This window comes from Lepidochelys kempii, chromosome 4, assembly GCF_965140285.1.
Source record: "Lepidochelys kempii isolate rLepKem1 chromosome 4, rLepKem1.hap1, whole genome shotgun sequence".
NCBI lineage: Eukaryota > Metazoa > Chordata > Testudines > Cheloniidae > Lepidochelys > Lepidochelys kempii.
Genome location: NC_136383.1, coordinates 112,727,934 through 112,746,960, shown reverse-complemented (window position 1 = coordinate 112,746,960; position 19,027 = coordinate 112,727,934). Strand labels below are relative to the sequence as shown.

The window sequence follows — 19,027 nt, the reverse complement described above, 5'->3', positions numbered from 1 at the left end:
GCATATTACTCTTTATTCTACTTTAGTCCTCATTTAGTTTATTTCGGTCTTATTTCTGGTCAGATTCATTAGCAGGATGGTAATCCATTTATTTGTATGTTCGAGTCAACAAAGATGGCATGGCTGTCCTATTTCCCATCACAGCATCTGGGAAATCTCTGCGTCCTTAGCTGTAGGTACCCTACTTTGCAATTTGACAGTTTATGCAATTTAACACAGCAGAAATCAGAAGGAAGTGGTCCATTTGTCATATCAGCACAGTGGTAGTATTTCATGAGGTTAGCATCTACTCTGAATAGACTCTTCCGGTTATACATGGATTAGGCATCTGTTAATAGTGCTGATTTAAATTATCCAGAGAGAAAATGAGCCAAAGGCTAGGAACACTATTGACATAATAATGCTGCCCAGGGTAATGTTCGAATATTAGCCCATCTTGCTATCTCAGTAAAAGCCAGAGCCAAGCTACACCCCACAGTGGGAACCCAAGTCACATTTATTACCTCATCTCTTGAAAGTTTAGCAAAAGATGCCTAGCAATTAAGTTCTCCTTTTGAAAGAAAAGAAGAGAGAAAGGAATGCACTTCCCAAACCTTTAAACGAGTCCTTAATTCATAAAGCTACCTGCTGGAATACACATGACTTTTATCACAGCTTCTTTTTTCTTAGCTCATTTATAGGGCTAAATCCTTCTCAATTCTGTCCTGTACACTTATGATTGAGCATGATTTAGTCCATAATCCTTCAGATGCTCACTTGATTGAATTTCTCTGAAAAGAATCATAACTGAGAGCAGCAAGTTGCTACCGCACTGCACAACTGGAAGAGTCTGGGGGCTGTGAGTGCTGCGAATCACAATTACCCAGAAAGTTACAAATAACATAGCACAGGTTTGTTGTGGGGAAAAAAATCCCAAGTTCCGATTTCTCATTTGCTAGATACAAAGTGGTGATAATTTGTTCCTAGTAGCCAAAGGCTGAAAAGACCTATTCAGTCATCTTGTCCATACCAGTAGCAATGCAGGGTTGATCCCAATATTATATTAGCTAGTATTTTGTCCAACCTATCTGAATCTCTTTGTAAGCATTTGTATCACTCTGTCTCTGCAGTTTCTGAACACCTAAATGCCTCAGGTGAACATGCTTGCATGATTACACAGTACGCTGCTGAATGAAGAGTGAATTGTAGATATTAGAACTCATTGAAAATTTTCCGACCAAACAGTTTTCCATCAGAAAATACAGATTCAAGAAATTGAAGCTTTTTGTGAGAGAGTATCAATTGCGCTGAAATTTTTGAAGGGAAATCATCAAAAGGTTTTGTTTTGACTTTAGTATTTTGACTGTAATATAATATAGAAATGATAAGGTTGAAAGGAAATATTGCTGAATATTGCTGAAAATTCTAATATTCTGACTTTTTCTCCCAATTTCCCATTTTTCAACAGCTTTTGTAGGGATACTGTTTCAAGAGGTTCAAAATCGTAAAGAACTAGGGTTAACTTGACCTACCAATTTACCCGAAAGTGCTTCCCCAATTACACAACTTGCCTGTGCCCAAAACACTCATGTTATTTCATCACTTCAAGAAGTCCTTCCTCTGAAAGGCCTTATTTTTTTGCGACAGACCAGTGCAAACTGGTCAGCACTTGACCAACATTCCACCAATTTACTGGTCTTTCTGTCTACTAACACTGTGCCCATCAAAGTGAACATAAGAAGATATTTGTAGATCCTCTTCCTTCACCCATTCTCTAGCAAGTTTTAAAACATATAATATCATGATTATTGTTAATTCTTATTTGTGTTATGGGAGTGCCTAGAACTCAAACAAGAACATTATTCATTTTTATGCAGAAATTACTTGGCGTATATGCCTGTGTTATGCCGGATGTTGGGCAAGATGAACATAATAGTTCCTTTGGCCTTAAAATATATAAAATAATACCTATTAATATTAATTTCCATTGAAGTACTATCTAGGAGCCCTTCTCCTAAGAGGCCAGGACCTCACTGTACAAACACATAACATAAAGAAGTTTCCTGCTCCAGAGAGTTTATAATCTATGTAAACAGAGGCCCTTCTGCAGTAAGCTAGGAACTTACTTAGGAACTGTAGAAACAAATTAATAGACCTCTCCAATCCCAAAATACCTACAATGTAAGTAGACCAGACAAATGGGAGGGGAGCAGGGAAGTAACATATAGGTAAAGTGAAGAAACTGATGGCTTACAAAGATTATGTTAGCTTCATTACTTTTTATTATTATTATTTGGGATGGGGTTTTGTGGGGAGGGGAAATGTGATTTTGATGGGGTCACTGAGGGGAGACAGACTGTATTACATTTCATTCTGAAGATACATGGAGGTTCCTGGTCATTCTGATCTCTTCTGAAAGTTGCCCAGAAAGCTGTCTCTTGCACAAACAGGTCTCACTTCTTGAGGTTGACATTTCCATGTTACGGTGCACTAGCTGTCATAAGAGGTCTTGCTCACAAGGAGTGATAAGTTCCTTAGGTAACTTGAGCCATTCCCATGGAGGATTTTGAAAATGAGGATCAAGACCTTGAATTTGATCCAGTGTTCAAAGGGAAGCCAGCAAAGAGAGCAAAACATTCAAGTGATGTGCTCTCAGCAGCCTGTGTTGTTTAGCTGAGGCCCCAAACCTGTAAATGTGTGTGCACCTGCTTAACCCTACTCACATGAACAGTAGAAATGAGTCAATGAGACTACCCACATGCTTAAAGTCAAGTATGTGTGTAGGTGTTTGCAGGATCAGAACCTAAGTGCCTATGTTGCTCTGTTCTGAAACAATTACAGTTCTTTTAATGTGCGCAATTAAAGTTACAGGTCGGGATATCACTTGAAGATGTACCAGTTACAGGGATGAGACCTGCTGTGCTGTGTCGTATTTTTGAGGCTGAATATCTACCCAGTCTAATTACGAAAAAGCGGTGAGTGATTTTGTATTTGCACTTGAGGTTTGTTGTTAAGCCACTGTTCTGGCCTTAAAGAAGGGTCTACCCTGAAAAAGATCTGCTCCTGCAGTGTATTCAGAGTTACAACTGCTCAAGCTAGTGAAGTGACTTTAAAGCTGCCTCTGCCCAGAGCTGTGGTACAGCATAGAAACTGACCCTTAGCGTCTGGGTGACATGAGTGATTTATCTGAGCAGGAGTCATACAAGTTCAAACTGAGGTCCTACATGTAATAATTCTCATGGTTGCCAGTTAATTCCCAGTAGACAGTCGTTCACATTATTAATGAAGCCCCATTAACAGTTTAGAAAACCCTCAGTTGAACTCTACTTGCAGTTTCATTAATTAACTGCAGTAATTAACATTAGAGATTGCAAAAGCTTAATAAAAGGCTTTTCCATTAATAGGTGTGTCACTTATAGGAGCCCTACAGTGGCACGATCATGCAGCACGTTAGGAGCAATCCGAACCCAGGAACGAACCTTTGATCTCAGAAAAGCCAGCCATCATCATCCATCTAGAATGAGGGACACTTTCTGTCAAATTATTAGTATAACAGGGGCTTACCATTTTTAAACTAATTTATCTATTACTTTATAGGCACTGTACTTTTCTAGACTAACTTAATACATCAGCCTTCTGGACCGTTTTCATGTCTCTTTATTTCAACATTTCATAATAAATAATAATAATAATAAAAGGAAATCTGAGCTGGATTTGTCATCATTTGGACAGAATGCAAAGCGGGGCAGAAAACGGATACACTGTAGTAGAGTAAAAAATAGTGAACATCTGATGTAGAGCTTAGGCAGAATTGTAAGTACTGAAACAATACAAACTGTACATTTCATAAAGAAGAACTGAGCTTTTCCTGTCTCATTAGCTTTCAATCGGCTAAAAATATATCCTAAAACACATCCCCCCCCAATGACTTCCTGATCCCAAAGTAGACGCAGAAAAGCACTGCAATCCAAACAACAACACAAGCGGGCCATCTTATTGGCTGGGTCTCCGTTTTACAGAAAGGCAGGGCTCATTCACGATAGCATGAGGACTAACCCTCTCTATTCTTTAGGATGACATTAGATGCCTGGCAGAGCTAGCCATAGAGCAGTAGGGCGTGAATGAACACGTGATCTTTTTCCTTGTGAGTTGCCAGTGAACCAATCTCTTCCTGGTGTTAAGACAGTGCTGCTATGCAGCTGGAGATGATGTCTTTCAAATGAGATTGAAAACAAAACCCTGATTTAACGAATCTGAGCTATTTCTACAGTACCCAACTCTGTAGCATAGACTCCAAAGATTCCATTGCATTCTCAACAAGGGTAAGGAACGTTGAGCACAATGTACCAGCCAAATTCCAACTGGCTAATTCCATTCTGCCTACCTACCCCTCTTTCAATAAGAAAAGCTATTCCTCCCCTGCTGTTTAAAACTCTCATGTACTGTTGTTGTGTGCTGTTAAATTATTTGCTGCATTTTACCCCAAAAGCAGATGCATTTCATTGGTGGATTAAAATAATCCCTTGGTATTCTTTGTACACACCTATGTAAAGTGCTTTGAGCCTTCAGAATGAAAGGTCCTATATAAATATAAAATCATTGTCATTAATTCAAACTTCTGATTAATATTTATCCTGCCCACTGAGAACTTTAAACAGGCTTAGAAAGTAAAAAAATGTTCTTTTTAAAAAAAAATAAAAGGAATCAACTGCTAGCAGGGTACCATATGCTACATGACTTTACAGGCCTGATTCTAGCTATGGCCAGTGGGATCAGTCTCCTGTTCTTTCCTTTGTTCAGAGCTGTGAATGAAACAATGGTAACAAAAGCATTCAATAACAATTTACAAGGATTTAGGTGCTCTGCATTAGATGCCCAAACTCATGCTCTGTAAAAGAGGCATCACATCTCTAGTCCATTTAAAAATATGTATATCCTTCAAGCCTGGGAGCTTCAAATATTTCCAGATTAATCACAGCTGACGAAGACAATGTTCCTTAATTAAAATTGATTCACACAGTGTCATAATATAATTCCATAAAATCATCTTTTCATTATTCCTCTGAGCATACTGTGTCCTGGGCCTTTAGATGGCATTGTCAGGTTTACTCTGACATTTGGCAGCCATCCAGAAATCATATAATCTGAAGTTAGCGCTTTCTCTCCATTCTGAAATCTTACTGACCATAAATTAGAAATAAAAATCTGGTGAGAACTATGAATGCAAAGTGATGCAGTTGTTATTAGACTATTAATACTTTAGCTAAGTATGAAATATTAATCATGGACATTACTCCTGCCTATGCACTACTAGATAGACAGGCAACTTTGGCCCCTGTGTAGGTCTCAAGCTATGTTTTTAAATAATATATATGATAGTAACTTGAGTCAACCTCCCTGCCAGCATCTTGTATAGAAGACACCAGGACAGGGGTTTTGGCTGGGAAAATTTGTGGCCATGACCTGGGGTAGTGCCTGGCCCAGTATGTGCCTAATGGTAGTTCTCAAACCAGGGCATATGGAAGGAGGTTCCCTTTCATTAGCATCTGAGGGAATCCATGTTTTAGCAGCAGTTGAATATTTTTCAAGGTAACACTGCTCAGAGGCAGTTTCTGTCACCACCCAGGGCCAGACCCCTGACATGCTGTGCTCTGCTCCATTACCATTTTAAGCCAACCATTTGAAGATTCCTCCATGTAGGGGAATCCCTAGGTTGCACAGAACCACTGTAGACTCCTACATCACACTCATTCCTGGCCTTTTGCCAAGTAAAAGGGACATGGCCCCAAGGTCTCTATGCCCTGGCCAGCCGCAGCTGTTGCAATGATTTTCTGGGCTATTGAAATCTAGGCAGAAGATCAGCCATGAGGTTGTTCTATTTTATGACTCCAGACTATCCCCAGGATCATGATTTGTGGGGTATACAGGTGGCTTAAAGTTACAGACAGAAAAATTCAGATATTGCCCAGGATCTGAGCCCTACTGTACAAAGTACTGGTTGAATTCTCTGGCTTAGTTGTGTCTTTACCACAAAACACATAGTAGGAGGCAGTACAGGGGTACACAGTCTCCCTTGTGAAGTCAGCTTGTTGGCTGGTTGAGGGGAGAGGTGATGCCATAGTCCTATCCCCCTTCTCCATAACTATGGAGAGGTGAGTGCCACTCTTTTTGCTAACATGGAGTTTGTTCTAGTGCTAAAGATAAGAGTCAGAAGTGCAATTGTCTTTCTGTGGGTGTTCCACAGGGCTCTGTCCTTGGTCCCCTTCTCTTCTCCCTCTACACCTTACCTCTGGGTAATCTCATCTGCAAACACAAATTCAACTGGCATCACTGCTGACAACTCAGAGACCTACCTCTCTATTCCAGACCTGGCTCCTGCTGGTAAAACTAAAATCTCAGCCTGTCTCTCTGTCATATCCTTTTGGATGTCTAGCCATTATCTCAAGCTAAATTATTACTAAAACAGAGCTCCTAACCTTCCTCTGCCCCATGCAAAGTCTTTCCCTCTATCTGCTTTTTGGATCACTGTGGACAAAATCATCAAAAACACCCATTATGCTTTCTCCCATGCTGCCCCCACTTTCTTAGGAGGACCATCCCATGAACATCCAAAAAGCTACCTCATTATCCACCTTCTAATCCCGCCTCAAAGCTCTGCTTTGCAATGATGCCTACAAAAAACTTGACAATGGATAAGCCACTGGTGTGCTGAGACCACAGCCTATCGTGCTGCCCAATACCATCTCATTGTTTCCTTGAACTCCCCTATCTAGCTGCATCCACTGGCTGTTTCTTGTCTTTTACCTAGATTGTAAGATCCTGGGGGCAGCATCATTCTTTTGGTTCTGTGTTTGCACAAAAGGGTCCTGGCCCATGAGTAGGGCTCCTAGACACTACAGTAATACAAATAACAACAACAATAATGACTCCTACATTAAGGGACAAAGAAGGAGTGCCAGGTTCTTTGCAAATTTGCACACCTGCATAGAAATATGCACAACCGAACCCTCCTATTAAAAGTCAATGTCCCACACAGAACATGCAGTCTGCTCATGGCTCTCCTGGTGTTGCCAGTTCTGAGCTCACAAAAATTGCACTTTCCCATCCACTACTGTGATGCCATCTTGTGTCTCAATTAATGGAATGCACACTCCAGCAGTGATATACTACCCCCATTGACGCCAATGCAAGTTTTGCCATTGATTTCAGTAAGGCCAGGACTTAATCTCAGATCTTCTTGTGTCCCAAAAGGGAAAGTCTGCTTTAGTGCTCAACAGAAAGGACTACAAGCGCAAAAACCACTGAATTCTATTCATTGCTCAACTGCATCGGAGTAACCTATACCAATAACATACATTTGGAGCATGGCTCTGTACTTGCTATATCTTGATATGCTTTAAGATGGGTCGGCGTGTGTCTCTGGGCAGTAGAAAAGGAGAGAGTGAAGGGAGCCTGCTGCTGCCACCTGGAAAAGGAAGAAGAGGAGGGAACCTCTGAATTGATGAAAAACTCTTGTTATGTGTCAATGCAATGAAGCAGTATGGTCTAGCAGAGAGGGCTCTGGCCTAGGAGCCTGGATTCTATTCCTCTGCCACTGACCTGTTATGTGTCCTTGGGCAAGTCACTTTATCACCAGTCAGCCTCACCTCAGTCCCTGGAAAAATCATGGAGCAGGTCCTCAAAGAATCAATCCTGAAGCACTTGCATGAGAGGAAAGTAATCAGGAACAGCCAGCATGGATTCACCAAGGGAAGGTCATGCCTGACTAATCTAATCGCCTTTTATGATGAGATTACTGGTTCTGTGGATGAAGGGAAAGCAGTGGATGTATTGTTTCTTGACTTTAGCAAAGCTTTTGACACGGTCTCCCACAGTATTCTTGTCAGCAAGTTAAGGAAGTATGGACTGGATGAATGCACTATAAGGTGGGTAGAAAGCTGGCTAGATTGTCGGGCTCAACGGGTAGTGATCAATGGCTCCATGTCTAGTTGGCAGCCGGTGTCAAGTGGAGTGCCCCAGGGGTTGGTCCTGGGGCCAGTTTTGTTCAATATCTTCATAAATGATCTGGAGGATGGTGTAGATTGCACTCTCAGCAAATTTGCGGATGATACTAAACTGGGAGGAGTGGTAGATATGCTGGAGGGGAGGGATAGGATACAGAAGGACGTAGACAAATTGGAGGATTGGGCCAAAAGAAATCTGATGAGGTTCAATAAGGATAAGCGCAGGGTCCTGCACTTAGGATGGAAGAATGCAATGTACCGCTACAGACTAGGGGCCGAATGGCTAGACAGCAGTTCTGCGGAAAAGGACCTAGGGGTGACAGTGGATGAGAAGCTGGATATGAGTCAGCAGTGTGCCCTTGTTGCCAAGAAGGCCAATGACATTTTGGGATGTATAAGTAGGGGCATAGCGAGCAGATCGAGGGACGTGATCGTTCCCCTCTATTCGACATTGGTGAGGCCTCATCTGGAGTACTGTGTCCAGTTTTGGGCCCCACACTACAAGAAGGATGTGGATAAATTGGAGAGAGTCCAGCGAAGGTCAACAAAAATGATTAGGGGTCTAGAACACATGACTTATGAGGAGAGGCTGAGGGAGCTGGGATTGTTTAGTCTGCAGAAGAGAAGAATGAGGAGGGATTTGATAGCTGCTTTCAACTACCTGAAAGGGGGTTCCAAAGAGGATGGCTCTAGACTGTTCTCAATGGTAGCAGATGACAGAACGAGGAGTAATGGTCTCAAGTTGCAGTGGGGGAGGTTTAGATTGGATATTAGGAAAAACTTTTTCACTATGAAGGTGGTGAAACACTGGAATGCGTTACCTAGGGAGTTGGTAGAATCTCCTTCCTTAGAGGTTTTTAAGGTCAGGCTTGACAAAGCCCTGGCTGGGATGATTTAACTGGGAATTGGTCCTGCTTCGAGCAGGGGGTTGGACTAGATGACCTTCTGGGGTCCCTTCCAACCCTGATATTCTATGATTCTATGATCTCTCTGCCTCTATATCCCCATTGCCTGTCTTGTCTATTTAGACAGCACGATCTTCAAGTGGGGACTGCCTCTTCCTATGTATATGTGTAGGTACTCAGCACAATGGGGCACTGACCTTGACTGGCACTACTATGATATATATAAACTAATAACAGTGCAACAGGCTGGGCCACTATCCCTTCAGAGAGTTGACGTATGACCCTTCTCTCCCAATCTCATGTGAGGTTTTTCACCTTATGAAAACTAAAGAATTAATGTCACTGCAGAACAAAACCAAAACCTCCAAAACACTTACATCCCGCCACACTATTATGCTCCCTTTCAGCTTGACTTTCAGGCCATGTTCACCAAAAGGTTCATGAACCATCATGGAATTCAGTGTGAACCGATGCCTGATTTGGACTATAAATTGGGTCAGACTCTTGTTACAAAAGTTTGGTGCAGCACTACTTACATTATACAGCACATTTCTACTATGTTTATCCATGATCCTGTGTAAGTTTCTGGCAGTTTCAATATATTAGAATCCATTTAGACAACATTAAACTGAGAATTCACCACTGTATAAATTTAATTCCAATTACTCTTATTCCCTTGTCATCTTCTGCTTGTAATCTAAAGTACTTTCAAAATTGGCATGTTTAAGAGGTTATAATTCACTTGACAGCTGTAACAACTGTGATAATTAAAGGAAAAAATAATTGGTGTTATTTTTGATGTTCCTTTTATTATATTTCATGTTTAAGATTATTTCTTTTTAAGGTAGGGAGTACATTTCTCTGCTATCTATCTGCATACATATGTGGTCCCCATTATCACAGTCCTAGTGCCTCCCAAGAATTTAAAAACAGAAAATAATAATAAAATAATAATAATAATCTTTCTCTCTTTCTTCTTTCACAGCCTATAGGAGAAATAGATTCACAGAGTTTAACGCCAGAGGGGATCACTAGATCATCTAAGCTGCCCTCCTGGCCATAGAATTTCATCTAGTTACTCCTGTATTGAGTCCAATAACTTGTGTTTGATTAAAGCATATCTTTCAAAGAAGCATTCAGTCTTGATGTGAAGATATCAAGAGATGGAGAATCCAGAACTTTCCTCAGCAGTTTGTTCCAGTGGTTAATCATTCTTACTGTTGGCAATATGTCCTTATTTCCAATTTGAATGTTGCTTACTTTAACTTCCAGCCATTGATTCTTATTATGCCTTTCTCCACCAGATTAAAGAACTCTTTAGCACCCGTATTTTCTCCCCATTAAGGTACTTATATACTGTAATCAAATCACCTCTTGATCTTCTTTTTGATAAACTAAGCAGATGGAGCTCTTTAACTTTCTCACTGCAAGGCACTGTCCCCAACCCTTGAATCATTTTGTGGCTCTTCTCTGTATCCTTTCAAACTTTTCAACATTTTTAAAAAATGTGTATACCAGAAATGGACACAGTATTCCAGTATCGATCTCACAAATATGGTATTTAGACGTTAAAACACTTGCCTACTCCTATTCACTATTCCCCTGTTTATACATCCAAGGATTTCACTAGCCCTTTTTGGCCACAGCATCACACGGGGAGAGCCCAGGCTGAGTTGTCTGTCCACAGTGGTAGATTCTCCATCTTTTGATGCCTTCAAATCAAGACTGGATGTCTTTCTGGAAGGTATACTTTAGTCAAACACAAGTTATTGGGCTCAGCGGAGGGACAACTGGGTTAAATTCTAGGGCCTGGATAATACAGGTGGTCAGACAAGATGATCTAATGGTACCTTCTGGCCTTAAGATCTATGAATCTTTGCTTTCCAGGATATAGTCCCCCAATCTTTAGGTATGGCCTGCATTCTTTGTTCCTAGATATAGGACCTTCCATTAAGCTGTATTAAAACACACTTTATTTGAATGGGCCCAGCTTACCAAGTGATCCAGGTTGTTCTGTATGACTGTACTGTAGTCATCATTATCCACCGCTCCCCCAACATTTGTGTCATCCCCAAATTTTGTCAGTAGGGTTTTTTGTTTACTACCAGATCATTGATAAAAATGTTGAATAGCATCAGTCTAGAAACTGATACCTATGGCACCTCACTAGAGATACCCCCATGCTGTGATGATTCCCCATTGACAACTACGTTTTTTAATGTCAGTCAGCCAGTTCTTACTGCACTTACCATGTGCTTTGTTGTTACTGCATAGCGCTAATTATTTAATAAGGATGTCATGTGGTACTAACTCAAATGTCTTACAAAAGTCCAAGTATATTACATTTACATCATTATCTTTATCAACCAAACTCAAGAACAAAATCAGAGTTGTTTGACGAGACATAATGGTCCCTTCTGACCTTAATTTTTATGAGCCTATGAGACTTATTTTCCATAAAGCTTGTTTAATGTATAGTTTGGGGATGGAGGGGACCTGTGTGTGTAGGTGATGAACTTATTGAGGAAAAGCTATCTTGGATCAATCCATTTTGCATTTGGACAGTAATTCAGCAGCCCATCCCGATTTAGCAAAGCACTTAAATACATACTTAACTTTAAGCACCACTTCTTCTGTGCTTTGCTGAATAGGGGCATTAGTTTTGAATGTGCTGCAGTTAGTGGTCATATTTATCTCACCTGGCAGTGAATGCCTAAGTCTAGGTTCAACTCCTGTGAAAATTAAGTCTCCTGCATTCATTTTGTGCTGTGGCTAAGCCTTCTACCTTAAACCAGACATTAAAATTTAAGGGAGGATGTTGAGTCCAGTGGGTAGGGCAAAGGATTGGGAGTCCGGAAACCTGAGTTTTAATCCCAGCTCTCTTACCGAGTTGCTTTGTGATGTTGGGACTAGGGTGACCAGATGTCCCGATTTTATAGGGACAGTCCCGATATTTGAGACTTTTTCTTATATAGAAGCCTAGTACCCCCGGTCCCATCCCAATTTTTCACACTTGCTGTCTGGTCACCCTAGTTGGGAAAGTCATTTAGATCACAATCGATACAGACTTCGAGGCTGCACATACGGGTGAAGATAATTCAGCACATACGTAAATATTTGCAAGTGTGGTGTTTTAGCCTCTGCACTGCATCGACACTGGCAGGAATGGAACCCATAAATCACTAGCAATGGTGGAAGCCTAACGTAGACAGAGTTACTGCTTTTTTACCACTGTCTTATCTACCCTTACAGGGGTTAGACAACACTGTGGCAATAATGTTTGAACATGACTATTCTGCAGTTGCCCCAGTAGTGAACCCCATGTCCCATTTTTGCCACTACAGACAAGGCCCAAGGAAGTTAACCTGTGGCAGAGTTTAAGAATATCTCCCCTTCCAAAAGTAATTACTTCCACTGAGAAGAGTCGTTATTAATGAAGCTTACTCTTTTCAATGCATGAAATTAACCTTTTCCCTCTGTGTGTATCTGGGAAAGGATGGAATTGTTACAACTGTTGAATTACCAGATTTCTAGTATCCACTTAATAGAATACTAATTTGTGCCTGATCTGAAGCGCTCAGCTGTATTTACAAACTTCCATGAGTAAAGTCATCTATTGTGACACCGCTGTGAAGCAGGTATGTGAGTACTGTATCCATTTTACACATTGGGAAATTGAGGCACTGATCCAAAGCTCACTGAAGACAGTCGGAGTCTTCCCATCGATTCCAATGTGCTCTTTGAAATGGAGTCATGGTCAGGAAGAGGGCAGTAAGTCCAAGGAATACTCTTGAAGAAGACTACATCACCTTTCCTGATGCATCGGACTTGGAAGCAAAGCCCGTCAGCCTGTTCCACCTATAAGACTTCTCACTTCAAGGCAATGCAACAAAATGAAAGATGGAGTAAATTTTAAAAATGATGGGCAATAAAAATGATCCTTAGTCATGGTCAGAGCAGCCCCGCCTTTCCATTTGATTGCTGATTATTACTAACTTTTGTAATTGCTTTTTACAGCAGTCCAATATTTAAATGTCTGGAAGGGAATGTGGTCTAGCCAGCTGAGCAGGGGACTATGGGCCCAATTCCCATTTTTGTGCACCATGTATATCCAATTACATCTGTGAAAAACAAATGCTAAGTGACTATAAAGCACTACTTCTCTGATGTGGAAGCATCATATACCCATTTTACAATCCCCTTACACTGGTGTAACTGACCACCCGAAGGGCAAGCAATGGAGAATCAGTCTCTGTGAGTCAGGATTCCTGGGTTCTGATTCCAGCTCACTGAGTCACTTCTTTGATACTAATGGTGAAAAGTACCCATACTGTACAGTGAAAAAATGGGGAAACTTTTTCACAAACTATTCCAGAAAGCCAGTGGACCAGTCTGATATTCTGTGCAAAATGTTTGTGTCAATATCTGCTCCTAAGCATTTTCTAGATACAAGTGCAGCAAACAAGCAGGGTAGGAAAATGAGTTAACTTTATTTAATTGCCTGGATGGTTGAAAGGAAGTATGGGCAACATTATTGCAAGTTTATTCGAGCATAAGCTACAGCTCATGAAAGCTTATGCTCAAATAAATGTGTTAGTCTCTAAGGTGCCACAAGTACTTTTTGCGAATACAGACTAACATGGCTGCTACTCTGAAACCTGTCATTATTGCAAGTGCAACTTTAAAAAACTGATTAGCTACTTTATTTTTAACTTGGGCAGCTGGGAGTAATCATACGTACACTAGTATTTAAAGAAGTATTTTACCTTAAGGCCCCATTCTATTCTCTTTGTTTGGCTCTATTGACTAGTAGTATGCTGTGTATCAAGGTGCTTAAACTCTGTTGAAAAGCATTATTTGTAGATGCATTCTCCTTTCAGCTCAATGTATCCCATGAGACAAATCAAACTGACATTTGATTTAGCAAAATAAATAAATAAATAAAAAGTGGAGGGTGTTTTTATTCATTTCCACAAAAGAAACCACTCCTGACATAAATAAGTGCCATTTTCATGCCTCTTGCTTAAAATGTGTAAACAACAAAAGAATCCTGAATTGTACACTGTTTCTTGTAGAAATGAAAGCCATCTGAGTCATTTTTATGTCTTTCAGATGAGTAGTGACGAGAAACATCCTTTGAGGCAGACAAGTGATCTGAGACAGTTCCCAAAAGGTATGATTATATATAAGCATCTGCTTGCTGTTATGATGATTCAGTCAAGAACAGTTGTGAATGCTTTTCTGAGTTCTGCAAAGCTATTAACCTTAGTGAAAAGCAAACCAGCTTTCCCCTGAAGTGTTACAGATTCTGAACACCTCCAGCAATGCTCAGGCTTAATATGATGACCAGGCCCTTGTTTACTGGGACTGAAGACCAGACAGTCCAGTAAAAACTAGATTCAGGCTGCAGAACCACAAGCATCTCATCCTCCGTGAATCTATAAGTATAGGCAATTATTTAGAAACTGAAAATAAAAGATTTTAAACCCAGAATCTATCAAACCTACGGGACACCTTGATTGGTAAATATCTAAGGTTAATACATTGACAACAGTTTCTGGCAACTGTTCTTCTAAATGGCCCATAAGAATCATTCAAGAAGCCCATTTTTTGGATTTGAATAGAAGAAAGGAAGCACTAGGACTGTGTTGTATAAGGTCCAAACTTAGACCATCTTTAGACTCAACACCACAGAGAATGCAAAACCGTGACAATAACATCAGACTGATGGAAATTTTAAGGGAAGGATCTTACGCTGGACGTGACAGTGAGAGGATGCCAAATAAACAAATAGTGAACATCAAAGACATGGATCAGTATGGAGCAAGTGTTCTTAGTGACTGCCATAACTATAACTATTCATGATAGATAATCTTGAAAGGTTTATATTTTTATAAGTTAATGTCAGCGAACATCTATTTAATTAAAAGTGGCAAAGAGTCCTGTTTCAGAGGAACAGCCGTGTTAGTCTGTATTCGCAAAAAGAAAAGGAGTACTTGTGGCACCTTAGAGACTAACCAATTTATTTGAGCATGAGCTTTCGTGAGCTACAGCTCACTTCATCAGATGAAGTGAGCTGTAGCTCACGAAAGCTCATGCTCAAATAAATTGGTTAGTCTCTAAGGTGCCACAAGTACTCCTTTTCTTTTTAAAGAGTCCTGTGGCACCTTACAGACTAACAGACGTACTGGAGCACAAGCTTTCGTGGGTGAATAACCACTTCGTCGCATGCATCTGACGAAGTGGGTATTCACCCATGAAAGCTTGTGCTCCAATACATCTGTTAGTCTATAAGGTGCCACAGGACTCTTTGCCGCTTTTACAGATCCAGACTAACACAGCTACCCTTCTGATATCTATTTCATTGTACGCACAAAAAACAACAAAAAATATTTCCTTTAATAATAATCAAAATGTACATACATGCAAAGACAAATACTGCTTGAGAACTTGCTGAAGTTTCATTTCAGGCTATTTACTTTCTCTATTTTGATATATGATGCTGACAATGTGTTTGAACAGTGATAGACCTTTCACTTTTTTAATCTCAACATCTACTGTCATTAAATTGTCTGAATACCCCCATTAATTCCCCACCACTGTGAAAATTTAAATTGATAAAAATTGAAAAAAAGATTAAAAACAATCAATATTATCTGTGGAAATTATTTTAAAAAAATCAAATTCTGCCAAGCCTAATGATAGACTATGAGGACGGTCATAAGATTAGAATGCACTAACCTATCTCTACATTTTTTATCCCTCAAAGAATCACTGAAAAAAATCACCTAAAGTAAGTAAGAAAGTAAATAAAGGAAAGACAACAGGGAAAACAACAAATCTTTTCACATTGTGGGGTCACTAACACAGGACTTGTTCCAAGTCCTATGATTTGCTTCTTGTACCACTACCTCTTTGCATATGAGTAATGCAATGAAAAGTTGACGCGTGTCTTTGGTAACTTGGGCTGGGCTTCAGAGTAGCAGCCGTGTTAGTCTGTATCCGCAAAAAGAAAAGGAGGACTTGTGGCACCTTAGAGACTAACCAATTTATTTGAGCATAAGCTTTCGTGAGCTACAGCTCACTTTATCGGATGCATGTCTAGGTACCATCTTTACATTTAAACATTGTACTGGAAAATGCATGCATCCACTTACCTGAATTTCCTTTTTCCTGGATTGGGCTCATCTGTGCTTGGCTGACAAGACTTGCTAAACTGAGGAGGAGTCTCCAATACGTCCTGGTTTGCAGCATAGCCAGGCCTCCCCCGCTGTGTGTCCCTCCTCATTGTTCACGGGAGGGGGTCTGTGTCTCGGGCTCTCCCATAGTATCCATGGGGCACTAGTTGGGTATCCGCCAAGTTTGGCATGCAGCTTGTCGTAAAAGCAGCAGGTCGGTGGCTCAGTACTGGATTGACTGTTGGCCTCCCTAGCCTTGTGATATGCCTGCCACAGTTCCATCACTTGCATGTGGCACCACTGCTGATCCCTGTTGTACCACTTCACCTGCATCACCTGTGCAATCCTTTCATAGATGTCCATGTTTCTGCAACTGGTCTGTAGCCGTGCTTGCACAGTCCCTTATCCCCAGTGGCTCAGGTGATCCAATACCTCCTGTCTACTCCAGGCAGGAGCACATCTAGATCATGTAGTCAGCAAGGTTGGTTGGGCAGCTGCCCACAACAAGGGAGAGCTACTAACTGTGTTCACCAAGTTGGGCAATCAGAGAAAGACATTTCAAAAAAACACCGGGTGTTTTTAGGGGGGGAGCGAGTGGCTTCCAGTCTCTGTGATCCTGGGCAGTGGAGTTCACCATTATCATCAGAGTGGTCAGTGTCTAGCATTGTGGGACAGCTGCTGGAGGACTGTTAGGGTCAACATAGGTCACATAAAGTCTACAGTCACACTGCATCAACCACAGTATGTCCATCATGGCACAATGCTGTTTGGGGAGGTGCTTGTCTGCATCGTCGTAACAGGGTGCTTACATCTGCGAAGACAAATTTGAGTACAGACACATGCATAGATTGGTTGATGCAAGGCAACTTATGTCAACTGAACTTGGTAGTGTAGCCCAGGCCTGAGAGGCATAAGCAAAAGTAGAGCTATATTACCATTATCCTTCTCAACGTAAAGCAAGGGTCTGTCTTTAGCTTGAGTTACAGCTTGAGCGTCACCTCTAATCTCACTGCAAAAATCTCCAGCTTGAGTTAAGTGGTGCTTTAAACTTGAACTATCTGGCCCATCAGGGGTATGGGTTGAAGCTTGATGCTGCTGATGCCTAAGCTAGGAACATAATGGGGATGCACCAAGAGTTCAGGGTAGCACACCTCATCAAGTGCTAATCAAATCAATCTGTGTAGTTCGAATGTTTCACAGTGTGGCCGCTCTCACTTGAGCTAGACTAGTTCTTTGAGGAGCAAATGTAACCAGTGTCTTGTGTCCGGAGAACATGCTTATTTAGCACAAGCCCTTAAAAACCTTTGTTGTTGTTTAGTACATGTCCCATTAAGCCCTACCAAAAGTTAAAGCTGCCCTACCTCAGTGGAAACTCTGAAGGGGGAGCAGGGGAGGCTTTGAGACTTAAACTCCCAAATCCAAGCACAGTGACAAAACACCAATCACAGTTCCACAAGGACAGGACTCCTCACTTCACGCGTCTAACTCCATGTGACAATTGCACTTAATGTCCACAAAGAACCATATCTGCTAGAGAGAAGTGGTGATTGATTTTGTTCTGTGTGATGCTTCTGATTCTTTACATTTATGTGCTACATAAATACGTACGTAAAGGCCCTTTGTGTCCCAAAGGTGGAGGTGGGGGAGAAACCTAGCCAGAGAGAACAAAAAAATAGCCTAAAAGTGCTATTGACAAAGCCATTGAACTACTGGCTACAGTGGTCAGTTGCAAAGGAGGGATATACAAATAGGAAATGACTCATGGTCTAAACATGTTGCACAATAAGAGAGAGATATGACATAAGCTGTGATAGAGGGCTGTCAGGGGGCTCTGGTCCTGGGGGCTACTCAGCCCCCACTGTTTCTCTACAGTTATCACTCAGCCAGGCTGTCCCTGCTCCTCAAGCAGGGATATCAGAGAAGGCACCACCATATATGGGCAGATAGAGTATTGGACTCCAACTTGGGGGCTGGGAGGGGGGGCTGGGCATTTGCAGCGCAGTCCCACATTTGCTGAAGAGAGCAATGATTAGCGTAGCTGTGATTGTGCTCCGTGCCTACAGAGTCCCAGATTCACTATTTGGCACACCAAAATTGCACAGATTCAGATAGAAAGCAGGTGTGCAGATAAAGCTACGGGTCTCAACATCATACTAAAGTATGGACTATTAAGGGGTAGGATATTTTGGCACTAGATCATCAAGAGTACAACCAACTTATGTTGCAGTAAAACTTTTCCCCATATTTGGCCAGGCTCAGTGATAAATATCCACGTGACTAGAGACGGAAAATAGTTTGCTAACAGTCCACAGTGGAAAGAGCCCTTGATCACAGGAGAGTGTGACTAAAATGAACAAAATAAATTAATAAGGAAGGCCATTTTCCCCTTCCTCTCAGTGCTTTAATAATACATGGATAAAGCTTTATGCCAATTTTTGATTTAACAAAGTGCTCTCAGGCCTTCAATCCCACTGAATACCGACTTGATTGCACATTGTAAGGAGAGTGACTAGCATAAACATATATATAGTTTTTCCTCCATGTTTTGTTTGCCTTGGTCTCATTTTGAAGCGCTGAAATTTGTACTGCCTTTTTTTCCTATTGTGGTTTTCAAATATGCGCAACGAAAAAAGTGCTGATCATATCACCCAAATCAATAAATGTTCCCATACTGTATAAGGAAACTGGGTAACTGAGTCAAGTGTTAAATTCCTCTCAGCAGCGTGCACTTCCTAGCATGCATAACCTGAGTGACATACTTGAAGTGGTTTGGCTAGCAGTGATTTACAAGGGATTCGACTAATCTTGGGTTTTGTGAACACGGTTGGATAGGCGAAGCTGATTTGTGCTTATTTGTGTTGTATTTTCTGTACCAGTGGAAACTTCTGACATGTTTTCAGAGGCTGTTGATGGAGGGCTGAACATTAACAGTAACAGTTAACCAGCTTTCTCCGGTCGAACA

At 41.1% G+C, this 19,027-nt stretch overlaps 1 long non-coding RNA gene across 1 annotated transcript in view; it reads right to left on the bottom strand.

Moving 5' to 3' along the window:
- LOC140910740 (uncharacterized) overlaps positions 1-16,864 on the bottom strand; it is a 227,340-nt gene extending 210,476 nt beyond the window's left edge. Inside the window, exon 1 of the long non-coding RNA XR_013635644.1 lies at positions 16,045-16,864. This is a non-coding gene — a long non-coding RNA (uncharacterized LOC140910740). The remainder of the gene's footprint in view (positions 1-16,044) is intronic.
- Between the last annotated feature and the right edge of the window lie 2,163 nt (positions 16,865-19,027).